We start from the raw sequence: 17,581 nt of genomic DNA, 5'->3' as shown, positions 1-17,581 counted from the left end.
CCTCTAAGATGATTAAATACTGCAAATATATATACACCGAGGGTGTGAGAGCAGTGATCCCCGTAGAGGGACTGTCCATATAGCTGCTGTATGATCCGCGCCGGGAAAAGTCATTCTACACGCCAATATCCCGGTCTTCTGCTGTGTTAGGGCATGTAAGGGGTGTAAAAGACATTAAAGACCTCTGTGCAGGAAGATATGGGTAACTTCTAAGATATGATTAAAGGGAATGTCCTAGGGATAAAGAATAAGCATCTGATTGGCAAGGGTCTGACTGCATGGATCCCAACGATCAAGAAATTAGGAACTTTCACATGTCCATGAATGTTCGGACCGGTGGTCATGCGTGTGCACTACCTCTCCATTCATGACAGCCAAAGATAGTAGAGCAATTGGCTTGTCGATGTGACTACCACAGCCATGTGACCACTACAACCAATCACTGGCCTCGGCAGTCATGCTAGCATGTATGGCACATGTCTACTGAGGCCTCGGATTGGCTGAGGTTGTTAACCAGAAGTATAGTGCATCACTGCACCAGGAGAATAAAGAATGGCTGGGACCCCAGGAGCATCGGCACCAGAGCGCTGGGTGATTTAACGGAAGTGTAATGATTGCTATTTTTATAACATTTTACTGTTAGCTTTATTTCTTAAACTCTTGGACAATCCCTTTAAGAGACTGCAAAAGTGAAATTGACCAAACATAAACCCCTGACTATAATCCCTGTGGATGCCATAGAAGGTGGCTCCCGGCTCCGGATCCTTCTGTATGTGTGTCGCTCTATAAGACCAATTTCTGCATTGGCAGCACAACCCATAAATACATGACATTACCGGGCATCAGAGCAGCCGGATCAGGGCTGATCACTATTGATTTCTATTAAAAAAAAAGGGATGGTCTACCGAAGACAGATGTTTTAAAATTGAACACCTTCACCATAAAGGGCGTATATATACGCCCTCCTGGGGAAGGTTTGTGTGGAGCGGGACTGGGAGCCAATTTTACTCCAGAGATGGTGAATACCGACTATTTTTGACAGCTGATAATTCACCACAACTGCCATGATCAGCGTGAGCGCTAACACCGATGGTTAACCCTATAAATATCCAATCAGAGATTGAGAGTCCCGAACGGCGCCCTCGTGATGAGATTGCGAGGTGCTGTTCGCTTGTCATGGCAGCCCAAGGCCTTTTGAAGCCCTCAGGGCTCCCTGTGGCCCGTCATAATAGAATGCTGATAAAAATACCATATACAGCAATAAGTATTCCATCAAATGTTAAAGCCGATTAAACAACCTCAAGTTCAAGTACCCTAAGGGGACAAAAAAAAATTTATTGTAAAAAACATACTAAAAATTAAAAAAAAATCAACTTTTCTTGTATTTATAATTAAAAAATACAAGCAAAAAAACCCCCCCAAATATATTTGGTACCGCCACTAATGTAAAAGTCTGATCTAAAAAATTATGCATTATCTATCCTGCAGGGTGGACGCGGTCAGAAAAAAGAAATTACACAATGCCACAATTGCGCCTTTTTGGTCACTCTATGTCCAAGAAAAATCACTCTGTATTTCATCTAACATTTTATTTTCTTGTGTGAATGCACTGGGGAATAAACCTTTTAACAGATTTGCTTTCTCCCTATCACCCTCTACCATTCTTACAGGGCCTACACATTCCATTTTAATCTTTTTATATACTGTTTATAGGAGAAGGGGCTAATAGATCCATTTTGGTGCACAGATGAATTATTGATTTACTTGTACTTGTAACACATAATCGTGTTATTACTAGTTGGGAATATTACCAGGCTTGGCAGTCCTGGAGGTCACTGTTTGGCCTCAACCCATTAGTCCAGCCGTGAATCAACTCATCCACTCGCTGACGATTTGTGTCAGTGGTCGCAGCTGATGGTCTTCCACTGTGTGGTTTGTCTTCAGTGCTGGTTTCACCTTCTGTAAACCTCTTCATCCACCTGTGAACATTCCTCTTGTCAATGGTGTCATTCTGCAGCCTTTTGTGGATGTCGGACAGCCTTCATCCCTCCTTCATCAAGAACTCTATGACAGCACGTTGTTTCTGTTTGGAATCCATTACTGACCTGCAAGGAAGATCAAGATTCTGAAGCCCCCGTATAGAGGAAGAGTCCCTCCAACTACATGTGCAAGTTGAACAATCTACATCAATTAATAAAGAATTTATGACCACTTCTGCACTTTCGGTACAGCCCGCAGATATATATACGTTTTTTTTTCTTTACTAATTTTAATAATAAAATGTCTTCTTTAATAATATAGTATTTTCTGTTGCCGTCTTCTCACCGCCATAACCTTTTTATCTCTTAAAAAGCCGAGTCACAAGTATAGATCCGTGACGGGAGGTGAAACTTTTTAAAAATCTTTTACGTGATCGCCGTTATCCATTGGATAGCAGCGACCATGTGACCAAGGACCACGGCCCCCTGTGGCATCTCCAGACTCTCGGCAATGTTTCGTAGCCAAGAGCGGGGGGATTTTATATTATCCCGGCTTTTGTGCATGCGCCCGCTATTTTGGCGACAGGCACGTCCGCAACAGCCAGGGTAAGGTCCACATATAAATCCGAGGGCCGATCGTAATCTCATCTCCCCTCACGGACATAATCCATGATGGGAGAGGTTTTCTTTTACACCTTTTTTAAACTTTTACATGGTCGCTGTTATCCATTGGATAACAGCAATGAAGTGACCGGGAACCACATACAGCAGCTTCCGGTGACAGCTCTGTGCTTTTGACTACTCATACTATGATCATGGGTTATTCGGGCGATACTGGCGATCGTGTAACTGTGGGAAGGGGGCTTCCTGCGGCCCCCCCATGACAGCTCCAGGTTGTCGGTTACCTCCGGGAGCTGGCAGCCAGGAACTGCGATGTCCAGAGCCTGCAGGGCTTTAATCCCCAGAGGAAGCATGTTTTTACGTCCCCGGGAATTACAGCTCACTTAGGCAGGACGTAAAAACACTATGGAGTGGTCAGATTAGCATTAATTGTGAAAACATGTCTCTAAAAATTACCAAAGAAGTATTTTAGTCAACTTAACTTCCTGGCAGAGGATAGGATAGGAATTCTTCACTTTCACCCCAAAACATTCATAGCCACAGTGTTGTAAAAGTGCTTGGGCTTCGCTATCGCGTTTCAAGTCATACAGGTGTCACATGGGTGTATTATTATTGTGCATGCGCACTTCTCCTATATGCAGCTCGTGATGTCGTTAGCCCATTGACTTGTATTGGATCGCTCACATCTGCGGGTTTTCACACGTGTATTACTGGTGCAGAGAATAAATCCACAGCATGTTCTATCTGGACGTGTATTACGTGTGCGTGGGGATTGGCGGGCGCAGCGAGTATGAATGTCACTGTGTGAGCCCGGCCATATACTCAGCATACATAAAGGGGTCGTATGACATTAAAACACGGACAGCGCAACGGCTTTCTTAGGCTGGGTTCGCACAGGGCGGATTTCTCAGAAATCTTGTCCACACGGGACAGCGAATCCGTCGCGGCAAAGCCGGCAAAAGCCGGTGCTGCGGCGCGGATTCGCCGGCTAGGCCGCTTCAAAACCTGCGGCACAGTGCCGCGGGTTTTGAAGCAGCGCTTTTCCCGGAGGAAATCTCACGTTTTTTCGCTGCAGCCAAACCGCGAGTTTTTCGCCGGGAATCCGGCATGTGAGAACCCAGCCTTACATTACAGGACCCTGAGGGGCGGAATACGGCAGGATTACTTCATGTCCCTAAACTGTTGATCTAATTCCATGCTAGTCATCATACCTGCTCAGCTCCATGCCAGCCCTCACACCCCTCTCACCTCCATGCCAGCCCTCATATCGCCCTCACGTCCATGCCAGCCCTCATAGCCCCCTCACCTCCATGCCAGCCTTCATACCCCCTCTCATCTCCATGCCAGTCCTCACACACACCTGAACTCCATGCCAGCCCTCCTACCCCCTCACCTCCATGCCAGCCCTCATACTCCTCTCACCTCCATGCGAGCCCTCATACCCCCCTCACCTCCATGCCAGCCCTCATACACCCTCACCCCCATGCCAGCCCTCATACCCCCCTCACTTCCATGCCAGCCCTCCTACCCCCTCACCTCCATGCCATCCCTCACACCCCCCTCACCTCCATGCCAGCCCTCATATCCCCCTCACCTCCACGGCAGCCCTCATACCCCCCTCACCTCCATGCCAGCCCTCATATCCCCCTCACGTCCATGCCAGCCCTCATAGCCCCTCACCTCCATGCCAACCTTCATACCCCTCTCATCTCCATGCCAGTCCTCACACACACCTGAACTCCATGCCAGCCCTCCTACCCCCTCACCTCCATGCCAGCCCTCATACTCCTCTCACCTCCATGCGAGCCCTCATACCCCCCTCACCTCCATGCCAGCCCTCATACACCCTCACCTCCATGCCAGCCCTCATACCCCCCTCACTTCCATGCCAGCCCTCCTACCCCCTCACCTCCATGCCATCCCTCACACCCCCCTCACCTCCATGCCAGCCCTCATATCCCCCTCACCTCCACGGCAGCCCTCATACCCCCCTCACCTCCATGCCAGCCCTCATACCCCTCTCACCTCCATTCCAGCCCTCATACTCCCCTCACCTCAATGCCAGCCCTCATATTCCCCTCCCCTCTCTGCCAGCCCTCACACCCCCTCGTGCAGGGCTTTCCTCCGCAGCCTCCTCTCCTCAGGCAGCCTTGTGTTGTGGCTGACAGTCCTGCTCCTTGGTAACCAAGTACAACAACTAGTCCGGGCTGCATGCTGACTAGACAAACTTGTTACCCCCGTGCCGTACGGCTGACATGTCCTCCCGACCCCCATGCATACATACGGTATATACACACAGCAGTCTGTCTGTCTGTCTGTCGGGATATACACGATATATCACAGCTCATCCTCCCGTCTCCCCCGGCTTACCGTGTTTCCCGCATCCTCCTGTCAGCAGCCCGGCTCCCATCACCGGAGTAATGTCCTCCGTCCGAGACTGTAGCACTGAGGCGGAGAGTGAGGCAGCCGAGGAGGAGGGCTCTGCTCTGTCACCAGCCTGGAGAATGTCACGACAGGGGCCGTCTACAGAATACATGTCCCGACAGACGGCTGCAGTCCCCTTCCCACGGCCGTTCACACACTGCGGCAGCGGCCCCCATTCTGTAGGGAAGCAGCTGGTGGCCCTATTGGGGCAGATGAAGAAGCCATGGCTGGTGGCTGAGGGTTCTGCGATGGCTGTTACCTCACAGCCTGTCTCAGGGCTAGTCACACGTCCGTATGTTTACAGCGTATTACATGGGATCTGTACGCCGTGCGATACGCGGTAACTCAACATCACTTACATTGCTGTACGCTTATCAGAAGGAACTGCGTAATACACAAGCACCATTAATACGTGAGTTAGAGCCCATTATTCTCTATTGCCAAGCATATATACGCGTATGTATATACAATTACATGCATACGGGCGGGGGTATACGCATCATCACTAAGGGGAGTATAAAAAGACACAGGTGTACTGCGCATGGCGGGGTGCGTGAGTACACAGTCATGTGCAGTAGGATTTTGCCGCCATATGCACGGTCACAGCCGGCTCCACGCTGCGCTTTACACTTTTGGCCGTGTGAGCCCGGCCTTAGAGCTTCTTCACACGACCATATGCAGAAAAACACTCGCCGCAGCGCATTATAGTGAATTAAGTATATTTGCGCTCGTGTTTGCGTGTAGTTCTGTACTTTGTGCGAACGCAGGGCCAGGTCACACGACACACCCCTCCGTGGATTAAAAAACCATTTAGCTTTAAAAGCTCCAGATGTGTTGTATTCCCCGTGTTTTGCGCAGTGTTTCACGCTCCCTCTTGCGTATTTGCGCTCCTCCCATAGACTTCTCTGGGGGACTTTGCTGCACAAACCACAGGAAAATACAACAGTTCCTACTTTTGTCCAAGTACGCAAAATCCTCGTGCAAAACGCACTCATCGGAGTAAATACATTGACGTTCTATTACACCTTTGCTTTAGGTACGCAAAAGCATGCGCAAATATGGTCATTATGTTGGCCATCGCTCCCGGGCCTGGCGTCAGCTGAAGGTCTTCCTCTCTTCCCTCAGGCGGCTGCAGCCTACCGGCCATGCTGGGGCCAAATGTATGAGCCCCCCAGGCAGGGCATCCCTCTCCAGGTAGTCGGAATAATGACAGCCCAGTTCCCTAAGGGCTCATGTCCACGGGCAAAAGAAGAATTAAAGTCCGCAGCGGATTTTAACTCTTCTCCTGCCCGCGGATCCGCGTCCCATAGGGATGCATTGACCACCCGCGGGTAGATAAATACCCGCGGATCGTCAATAAAAGGGATTTAAAAAAAAATGAAGCATGAAAAAATCTGGACCATGCTCCATTTTCGTGCGGGTCTCCCGCGGGGACGGCTCCCGCGGGCTTCTATTGAAGCCTATGGAAGCCGTCCGGATCCGCGGGAGACCTAAAATAGGAATTTAAAAGAATTTACCCATCCGGAGCGGACCGGGAAGGTCTTCTATTCCTCACGGCCGGATCTTTCTTGCTTCGGCTCGGCGGATGTGCCCGGCGACGTGCCGAGTTCATCCGCCGGCCGAAAAAGAAGATCCGGCCGTGAGGAAGAGAAGACTTTCCCGAACCGCTCCGGATGGGTAAATTCTTTTAAATTCCTATTTTCAGCGCTCATGTCCGCGGGGCAGGAGGGACCCGCTGCAGATTCTCCATGGAGAATCCGTAGCGGGCCTAATTTTCCCCGTGGACATGAGGCCTAAGGGCTCATGTCCACGGGCAAAAGAATTAAAATCCGCAGCAGATTTTAACTCTTCTCCTGCACGCGGATCCGCACCCCATAGGGATGCATTGACCACCCGCGGGGTAGATAAATACCCACGGATGGTCAATAAAAGTGATTTAAAAAAAAAATGGAGCATGAAAAAATCTGGACCATGCTCCATTTTCATGCAGGTCTCCCGCGGGGACGGCTCCCGCGGGCTTCTATTGAAGCCTATGGAAGCCGTCCGGATCCGCGGGAGACAAAAATCAGATTTTACTCACCCGCTCCGTTTCTTCTCTTCGCCGCCGCGTCATCTTCTCTCAGTCGCGGCTGGATCATTTTGCTTCGGGACGGCGCATGCGCGCGGCACGTCACCGACGTCATCCTGCGCATCCGCCGGGCCGAAGAAAGAAGATCCGGCCGCGACGCAGAGAAGATGACGCCGCGGCGAAGGAAGTATCCGGAGCGTGCGGGAGGTGAGTTAATTCTGATTTATTCTGATTTTCAGCGCTCATGTCCGCGCGGCAGGAGGTACCCGCTGCAGATTCTCCATGGAGAATCCATAGCGGGCCTGATTTTCCCCGTGGACATGAGGCCTAAAGGTGCCTACAGGCGGAGCGATTATCGTTCAAACAAGCGAAAGTGAATAAAAATCGTTCAGTCTAAAAGCGAGCCAACGACTGGACGACAAACGATATTCATTCGCGTTTCATTCATTTTCTGCAGGCATATACGCCACCATCGGCTCCTTCACTTATTGTTCCGTTTTTACAGACTGAATGATTCAACAATGGATCTGCCTGTCTAAACAGAGAGCACAAGTGAACAAGGCCGCGGTGACGCCATTCGCCCGGTCGAACAATAATATAATCGGCTCGTCTAAAAGGACCTGAAGACAACTTTATATTGAACAACCCGATAGCTAGGTTCAGTCTCCGGGGGACGGAGGTTGCAATCAGTTAAAAACCCGCAACTAAAGAATAAGGCCAGTTTCACACGGCTGATAAGATCGGGTGAGATTTCTGCGTTGCGAGACGCACAAACATGAATCCCATTCATTTTAATAGGTTCATACACATGAGAGATATTATCCCACATGGCAGCACGGTGCTATGTGAGAAACAGATCGCAGCATGTTCTATCTGGCTGCGATATCGCCCATTGCTTATTGAAAGCAATGGGAGAACTCGGTCATCCTCCATTACAGCAGCGGCAGGAGATTCCTTCATCCTCTCGGGGAATCCCTTAAGATGTGGTGGGGAAATCCCTTCAGCCCTGACTGGGGTGAAGCGATTCCCTGCGGGGATGAAGGAATCCCCTGCTGCTGCTGTCACAGAGAATCTCCCAGAGTTCTCCCACTGCTTTCAATGGGGCTGGCGCTGCTGCCACATGAAAATGCCTCACATCCACAGGTCTTTCACATGACCTTCTGTAACTAGTGCTGCTTAGAGTATATACAAGATTACTACTTGTACCCATTAGGCCGTGTTCACATGGTTGGACCTCTTGTAACTAGTGCTGCATAGAGTATATACAAGATTACTACTTGTACCCATTAGGCCGTGTTCACATGGTTGGACCTCCTGTAACTAGTGCTGCATAGAGTATATACAAGATTACTACTTGTACCCATTAGGCTGTGTTCACATGGTTGGACCTCCTGTAACTAGTGCTGCATAGAGTATATACAAGATTACTACTTGTACCCATTAGGCCGTGTTCACATGGTTGGACCTCCTGTAACTAGTGCTGCATAGAGTATATACAAGATTACTACTTGTACCCATTAGGCCGTGTTCACATGGTTGGACCTCCTGTAACTAGTGCTGCATAGAGTATATACAAGATTACTACTTGTACCCATTAGGCCGTGTTCACATGGTTGGACCTCCTGTAACTAGTGCTGCATAGAGTATATACAAGACTAGCTGATATACCCGGCTTTGCCCGAGTTAATTTGGTACTGGTGTTTATCTGGTGTTCACACGGAAAATCTTATGAAGTCGTGGTTACTTTAGAGATACTGAAGAAAAACATATGTTCACCATTTTGCATAGTTCTCTGCGTTACCCAGGAAACACCACGTGGAGGAAACCATGCGACGTTTCCTTTATATAAAATGTCATCAGGAAGTGAGAGAATTAGATTACGTACATAAAATTTGGACACTAATTCTTTTGCGCTTAGAATTGACTAATCGAGTTGGGACCCATTAACTTTTCATATTTATGACACAATCAATGCTTGTGTCAAATTTCATGTTTTTATGACATTGGGAAGTAAGAGATTTTCATTATCTACGTAAAACGTGGACGCTAATTCTTTTGCGCATAGAATTGAATAATGGTGTTGGGACCCATTAGCTTTTGCTGTTTATGACATAATCAATGCTCGTGCCAAATTTCCCATTTCTATGACACCGTAAAGTGAAAAAATTACATTCCGCACGAAAAATTTTGAAGCCAATTCTTTTGCGCTAGAATTGAATAATCGAGTTGGGACCCATTAGCTTTTCCTATTTATGTCATAATCAATGCCCGTGCCAAATTTTAAGTTTCTATGACATTGGGAAGTGACAGATTTAGATTATGTACGTAAAATTTCGACGCCAATTCTTTTGCGCTAGAATTGAATAATCGAGTTGGGACCCAATTACTTTTCCTATTTTGGAGATAATCTATGCTCGTGCCAAAATTCATGTTTCTACGATATCGGGAAGTTGGAGAACTTTTGGCGAGTCAGTCAATCAGTCAGTGAGTCAGTCAGTCAGTGAGTCAGTGAGGGCTTTCAGCTTTATATATACAAGATTACTACTTGTACCCATTAGGCCGTGTTCACATGGTTGGACCTCCTGTAACTAGTGCTGCATGGAGTATATACAGCATTACTACTTGTACCCATTAGGCCGTGTTCACATGGTTGGACCTCCTGTAACTAGTGCTGCATACAGTATATACAAGATTACTACTTGTACCCATTAGGCCGTGTTCACATGGTTGGACCTCCTGTAACTAGTGCTGCATAGAGTATATACAAGATTACTACTTGTACCCATTAGGCTGTGTTCACATGGTTGGACCTCCTGTAACTAGTGCTGCATGGAGTATATACAGCATTACTACTTGTACCCATTAGGCTGTGTTCACATGGTTGGACCTCCTGTAACTAGTGCTGCATGGAGTATATACAGCATTACTACTTGTACCCATTAGGCCGTGTTCACATGGTTGGACCTCCTGTAACTAGTGCTGCATGGAGTATATACAAGATTACTACTTGTACCCATTAGTCCGTGTTCACATGGTTGGACCTCCTGTAACTAGTGCTGCATACAGTATATACAAGATTACTACTTGTACCCATTAGGCCGTGTTCACATGGTTGGACCTCCTGTAACTAGTGCTGCATAGAGTATATACAAGATTACTACTTGTACCCATTAGGCCGTGTTCACATGGTTGGACCTCCTGTAACTAGTGCTGCATAGAGTATATACAAGATTACTACTTGTACCCATTAGGCTGTGTTCACATGGTTGGACCTCCTGTAACTAGTGCTGCATGGAGTATATACAGCATTACTACTTGTACCCATTAGGCTGTGTTCACATGGTTGGACCTCCTGTAACTAGTGCTGCATACAGTATATACAAGATTACTACTTGTACCCATTAGTCCGTGTTCACATGGTTGGACCTCCTGTAACTAGTGCTGCATAGAGTATATACAAGATTACTACTTGTACCCATTAGGCCGTGTTCACATGGTTGGACCTCCTGTAACTAGTGCTGCATGGAGCATATACAAGATTACTACTTGTACCCATTAGTCCGTGTTCACATGGTTGGACCTCCTGTAACTAGTGCTGCATAGAGTATATACAAGATTACTACTTGTATCCATTAGGCCGTGTTCACATGGTGGAATCTGCATTAGTCTGTGTGCACACCTAGCGTGTGTGCAAGTTGCGCCCGAGTGATTGGGGTTTACCTTGCATCGGACAACACGCAGACACTTGTCCATGTGCTGTTGGACTCACTTGGATATAGCACATAGCCATGCATCAGCGTGATACGGACAGGAATAGAGCATGCGATGAGTTAGCGGTCCTCGTTAATCTGCATAGACCCATAGGCTATAATGGGGTCATGTGCTGCCCGGGATTTACCACAGACAGCACATGGCCCAAAGGCTTCATGGAAAGAAGAGAAGTGACATGTCCCTTGTTGATGTGGATTCCGCAGCGGTGTATCCACATACAGACTGAATGCAGGTAGTTGGTGTGCGTACCTACGGCAGCTCTAATCCAGATCCATGTCAGAGATCTACCGTTAACATGCAGATTTATGCCATGGATTTCCATTGAAGTCTGTGTTGGATGTTTCTGACGCTGAATATGGCCTGACTACTGGAAGACGGGGAACAAGGGGTCTGGTGGGACAACCGTCATCGGTGGTGGGCATCAGGAGACGTCAGCAGCAGCAGGCACAAACTCTTCAGCTACTTGGTTTATGCAGGTTGAAAACAGACAAATATCCATCAAGTCCAACCTTACTAAGCGATTAAAATCACGCCCGCAAAACGTGACCAATGGTTTCACAAGCCGACATCCACAGAAGATCTGTACTTAGCTCTCCAAGATGTCTGGAACAACCTCCCTGCCGAGCTCTTTCAAAAACTGTGTGCAAGCGTTCCTAGAAGAGCTGATGCTGTTGTGAAGGTAAAGGGCGGTCACACCAAATACTGATTTAGATTCCTCTCTTCACTCACTTTGCATTTTGGTTTTTGATGAAACTGAGAACACTTCTTCTCTTTCTGAAAGCATTCTCACTTTGCAGCATTTTTCACACCTGCCTACGGTCTCCCTCATAGAGACATTTTTTACCACGACTAGAGCGGCGTTTTCAGCATCGCGGTATAGCGCTCCCATTGTTTTCGATTAGACCGCTCAGACAGCCGCTCGATTGCAGTGACTTTTAGCGCTGTGATTTTCCAGCAGGGTTTGTTCTATTTTTGAGCGTTTCGCGTTCCTCATCAAAACTAAAGTAAAATGCTGCAAAGCCCCTCAATTTAAATCGTAGCGCTTACCACAACGCCTGTGTGAGGGAAGCCTGAAACTACTGTTGTTGTATGTGTTACATTAAGATTAGAGATGAGCGAGCGTACTCGGCCACGCCCTTTTTTCGCCCGAGCGCCGCGATTTTCGAGTACTTCCATACTCGGGCGAAAAGATTCAGCAGGCGCCGTGTGTGAGTGGGGGGTTGCAGCGGGGAGTGGGGGGGAGAGGGAGAGAGAGAGGGCTCCCCCTGTTCCCTGCTGCTATCCCCCGCTCCGCCACGCCTCCCCCCGCCCCCCGGCGCCCCCCGAATCTTTTCACCCAAGTACGGAAGTACTTGAAAATCGCGGTGCTCGATCGAGTAATTACTCAAAACGAGTAGGTTCACTCATCTCTAATTAAGATCAAAATGTTTGAGATTCTAAAACATGAAATGACTTGGAAGTTCTGACAAACACATATATCCCACATACAAAACACGAGGCACAGGGATTACAGAATAAGGCCGCGCTCACACCTGCGTGACGGTCAGTTCACGGTTTCCATTTTTAGAGGAGAGAAAAAATGATTTATTACCCAAGTCATTTCAATGGGGTTTGAAAAATAACAGAAAGGCTTCTGTTTGCCTTCATTCTGTCAGGCCTACGTTTTTTAAACAGAAAAATCACGCTGCAGACTGCGCTATTTTATCATCCAAAGAAACGAAAATCTAATGAAATGGAAGCATACGGAAGCCTTTCTGCTTTATTGAAACCCCATTGGAATCAATGGGGAAAAAATGGATTCGTTGTTTTCTGTTTTATTTCAGTTTCTCTTCTCCAAAAATGGAGCAGAGAGACGGAAACCCTGAAGCGACCCCAACGCAGGCGTGACAGCAGCCTTATACTGCTAGAGAAGAAATTTGTCACATCTTAGAGAAGCGATTCGAGGAGCATCTGAGACCTTCCGGAATCAGCAGTAGTAATACTATAATAATGCTGACTAGTAATACAAAGTATAAGGGCAGGATCAGAATCTCCATGATTTTGCTGTGATTTGGTGATAAATCCAGTCTCATGTAACACTATCTTGCTGCAGGTTTGTAGTATATAGCATCTTGTAAGATCCCCGATGAATATCCTTGGTAAGGGCCTGAACACACGGGCCGTTATGTGGCCGCATGATGGGACGATACGAAACCACTGATCACTGGTTTAGTTTCCACTACCGGGACGCTCGCATGTTGTGTGCAAGAAGAGTTACGGCAGGACCCGTCTTTTCACGCTCACACACACTGGCGCGAAGTTCGAAGAGTCAGAATATGTTGGGGTTTTTCTTGTTTTTTTTTAAAACCCCGCTTCATACGCTAGAACAACAGGAGCTAAAATAATTCATGCAGATTAAAAATTAGCTTCATCCCTTTTAGCAGTGATTACTTGTGTGCAGTGACCTCTTCTTCTGCTTGTGTAGAGCTTGTTGACCACTAGACGCCTCTAAGACACACAGAAGGTTTTTCTTGGGATGTAAGAAGCTGGATGGTCATATTAAGGAATTGCCGACACCTGGACCGTTCTGACCAGACTGTTAGGAGGTGTTGGGACCAGTGGATGTGTAAGGGCACACAAGGGGACTGGGCTCAGGACCCCCTCGACAGACCACCAGTAGACAACATCATATGATCGTTCGACAAGTATGAGCAGTTCAAAGTGTTTCGTTGTCCGCCATCCAGAAACAGGTGACACCATCGTTAGACCCCTGCATCTGTTGTATCCATTTCCAGGTGTTTGGCTAAAGGACCTTTGGTCTCATGGCACACATGATGTGTACTGCCTTTGACACCCACCATCACCATTTGCAGTGGTGTTATGCACGATTAAACTGGATGCTACAAAGTGGATTCCAGTTGTCTTCAGCGATTAATCCAGGTTTAGTTTGGGCATTGATGGCGGCTGTGTTCGTGTTTGGAGACCTGAGGGTGAACACTGCAATCCTGCCTTTGCTGTGGAGCGGTACACTGCTCACACTGCTGGTGTGATGATCTGGGGGCCATTGCATGACAGTCGGCTACCGCTAGTGGTGGTACGAGGGACAATGGCAGCTCAGTGATATGTTCAGCACATCCTGCAGGCACATGTGTTGTCTCTCATGGCGGCCTCCAACAGGATAATAGTTGGCCGCCCACAACAAGGGTTTCTAGGAATGTCTCTACAACACTGTCACACTTCCATGGCTGCCCAGTTGCCAGATTTATCGCCAATAGAACATGTATTGGACCATCTGGGATGCCAACTTTGACAGTCTACGAGTTTGCATGTTCTAGAGGCTCAATTACAGCAAATGTAGACCTCCTTCCTTGGTCTCTCACAACTCACAGCCTCTCCCACTCACAGAGATGGCAATACTCTTGATCTAGTCTTTCTCCGTCTCTGCTCTGCTTGCCACTTCACTAACTCCCCTATCCCGCTCTCGGACCATAACCTCCTCTCTTTGCCTGTCAAGCTGCCTAGAATCTCATCAGACCCACCAGCCTACCATATGTACAGGACCTTCAGACCGTTCACACCCAAAACTCTGGCATCTCCCCCTCCTAATTCAAATAGGCTATCATATCCCAACTGCTAAAGAAATCTACTCTTGACTCGACCGATGCTGCCAACTACCGACTCATCTCAAATCTCCCCTTCATCTCCAAATTATTAGAAAGCCTAATTTACTCCCGCCTTAAAAGCTATCTATCAGAAAACTCTCCTCTTGACCTCCTACAGTCCAGCTTCTCTCCTCTACACTCGACAGAAACTGCTCTGACTAAAGTGTCAAACAACCTCCTAACGGCTAAATCGAGGGGCAACTATTCCCTACTGATCCTCCTCCCTTGCTGTTGGGGTCCCCCAGGGCTCAGTCCTCTGCCCCCTCCTTTTTTCCATTAACACAGCCACTACCATCAGGACAGACCATCAGGAGATTTGGCTGTCAGTACCATCTCTACACCGACGACACCCAGTTATACACCTCCTCTCATGACATTACAGCACCGTTTCTTCAGTATGCAACCGGATGTACGTGGTCTCTAACCCTATGTCCACTCTCTACCTTAAACTGAACCTCCCAAAAACTGACCTTCTCCTGTTTCCGCCCCCTACTAACCGACCTCATCCTGACATCTCCATCTCAGTGTGAGGCACCACAGGCCCATTCGACTCCAATCCCTCCTTTACCCCTACATCCAATCTCTGGCCTGAACAGTTCGCTTGCACCTCAAGAATATTGCTGCGCTCCAGTCGGCAGCTCTGTCCAGGTCTTGGACAGCTCCTCTGCTGAAACCTAGCCATGCTTCTCTGTTTCCCTGTCTTGTCCCCACCATGTTCCTGATTAGGCCTCCTATATAAAAATGGCCATGCTTCTGTTTCTGATTAAGCCTCTTATATAAAACCAGGCCATGTTCCCGCCTCCTTTGCGTGAATATTGTGCCTCAGCAGCCATTGATCAAGCTCTACTACTGCCTGCTTCTCTGCTATTCAACGAAGACCTTCTGATAAGACCCCTGGCTTCCCTTCCGACAACGTGACCCACTTTCTCCATTTCTAACTCAACACTGAGACCTTCTGATACCGACCCCTGGCTTCCCTCTTGACAACACGACCCATCTACTCCATTTGTTCTGCCCATAAGACCTCCTATTGCGGACTCCTGGCTCGTCCCCAACTACTCTTTCCACATCTGCGGCTGCTACACCTAATGCTCCAACCCAGTACCTAAAACAGCTATAGAGATAATGTATGAATGTTCCTTATGAGAGGAATTATATACAACTGTAGAAGTGTCATGAGGATTTTTTACGGGGGTTCCAGGAGTAGGTGAATGAGCAGATTCCGCCAACCTGGAGTCTTAATGCCACACTGTATGTGAATGATAGATAATAAATGCAAGGCATTGGTTGGATGTTGGCCAAGATACATGAGCCCACTAGCCACTTCACGGTTCCTTGCGTTGTAGTGGGTCCCTACACTAATATAAATGCATCACAGAAGGGGAAATCAAGAATTAAAAACAATCACAGAAAATGGCCGTTACTTACTGAGTAAGGAGTGCATATAGATGCATCCTCTCACCATGCAGGTAGCTGACCACCAAATGGAGGAGCCAATAACACCTGTGCAGGAGACCGATAAAACAACCACTCACACTGCCTCTTGATAGTGAGGGGGGTCCTGCACAGGTGTTATTGGCTCCTCCATTTGGTAGTCAGCTACCTGCATGGTGAGAGGATGCATCTATATGCACTCCTCAGTCAGTAATTAACGGCCATTTTCTGTGATTGCAATGGGGCCGCCAACAGCAGCCGTGGCCCCATTGAGGGCAATGGACACAGACCTGCATTCATGCATGTTTGTGCATGTACATGGGTGCGCGGTTTTGTGTGCACCTATGTATGTACAAGCTCATGTGAATGCACTCTCATGCTGAAAAAAGACACATCCATCCAGGTGAGCCTATTACTCCCAAATGTTGATCCAAAGGAAGGCAAATAAACAAACAAACAGTGAGGTAGAAGCCAATTTTCCTCAATGAGGCTGGATGTCCATGGGCGAGGTGTCATTGCGAGATTCGTGGCAATAAATCGCACACGGAACTCGCATGCCAGGATTACTATGGAAAGCGTAGCCTACTGCACACAAGCAGAAAATGAAAGCGATTTTCCGCTCGTGTGATTAAAATTGCTGCATGCAGCGACTCTTCGTGGTGAGCCTATCATTAATATAGGCTGATCGCGAAGACCTTTTATTGCTTCCCCCTCCTCCCCTATGGCAGAGGGGGGAGCACTAAGGCTGCCTGTTCATGGGTGTTGCGGTTTTACGCCCGCGGGCAAGCAGATTTCTATCGTGGAAGGACACTAAAGTCACCGCAATTATCCTATCATTATGATAGGTTCATCGAGGAAAATATCGTGACATGCCGCAAATTTTATACTTGAGCGGAAAATTGTGGCGGATTTCCATTTGTGTACATCGGGCTGCGCTTTCCATAGTTGTCCTATGGCAAGCGTTCATTGTGTTACCCGCATGTGGATTATCGCCGCGGATAACGCAATGCAGAATTGCCCGTGGACAGGAGGCCTTAGGGCTTTTACCCACTAGCGTTTTTTTCATGCTGCAATATCGCTGCGTTCCCATTGAAAAAAGCGCAGCGATATCACAGGGGGAAAAAAATCCTCCATGACTCCAATCTGGCGATTAGAATAATCCCCGGATCACCAAACCTTCTGTAGTAATCAGTGATATAACATGTAAGATTGTATCGCTCAAGAAAGGCGTCCAGGCCCCTCTTATATTCTTTTACCAACTTTGCCATCACCACGTCCTCAGGCTGAGAGTTCCATAGTCTCACTGCTCTTAGAGTAAAGAACCCCCTTCTATATCGGTGTAGAAACCTTCTTTACTCTAGATGTAGAGGGTGCCCCTTGTTACAGTCACAGTCCTGGGTATAAACAGACGATGGGAGAGATCGCTGTATTGTCCCCTGATATATTTATACATAGTTATTCGGTCGCCCCTCAGCTGTCTTTTTTCTAAACTAAATAATCCCAATTTTGATAACCTCCCTGGGTATTGTAGTCCGCCCATTACGTTTATTACTTCAGTTGCCCGCCTTTGTACCCGCTCAGGCTCTGATACGTCCTTCCTGAGTGCCCCTAGACCTCTTTTAATGCATCTGATGATCCTATTT

The sequence above is a fragment of the Eleutherodactylus coqui genome, chromosome 3 (assembly GCF_035609145.1).
Source record: "Eleutherodactylus coqui strain aEleCoq1 chromosome 3, aEleCoq1.hap1, whole genome shotgun sequence".
Lineage (NCBI taxonomy): Eukaryota > Metazoa > Chordata > Amphibia > Anura > Eleutherodactylidae > Eleutherodactylus > Eleutherodactylus coqui.
The sequence above is the reverse complement of the archived record's forward strand: the minus strand, read 5'-3'. Positions refer to the sequence as shown.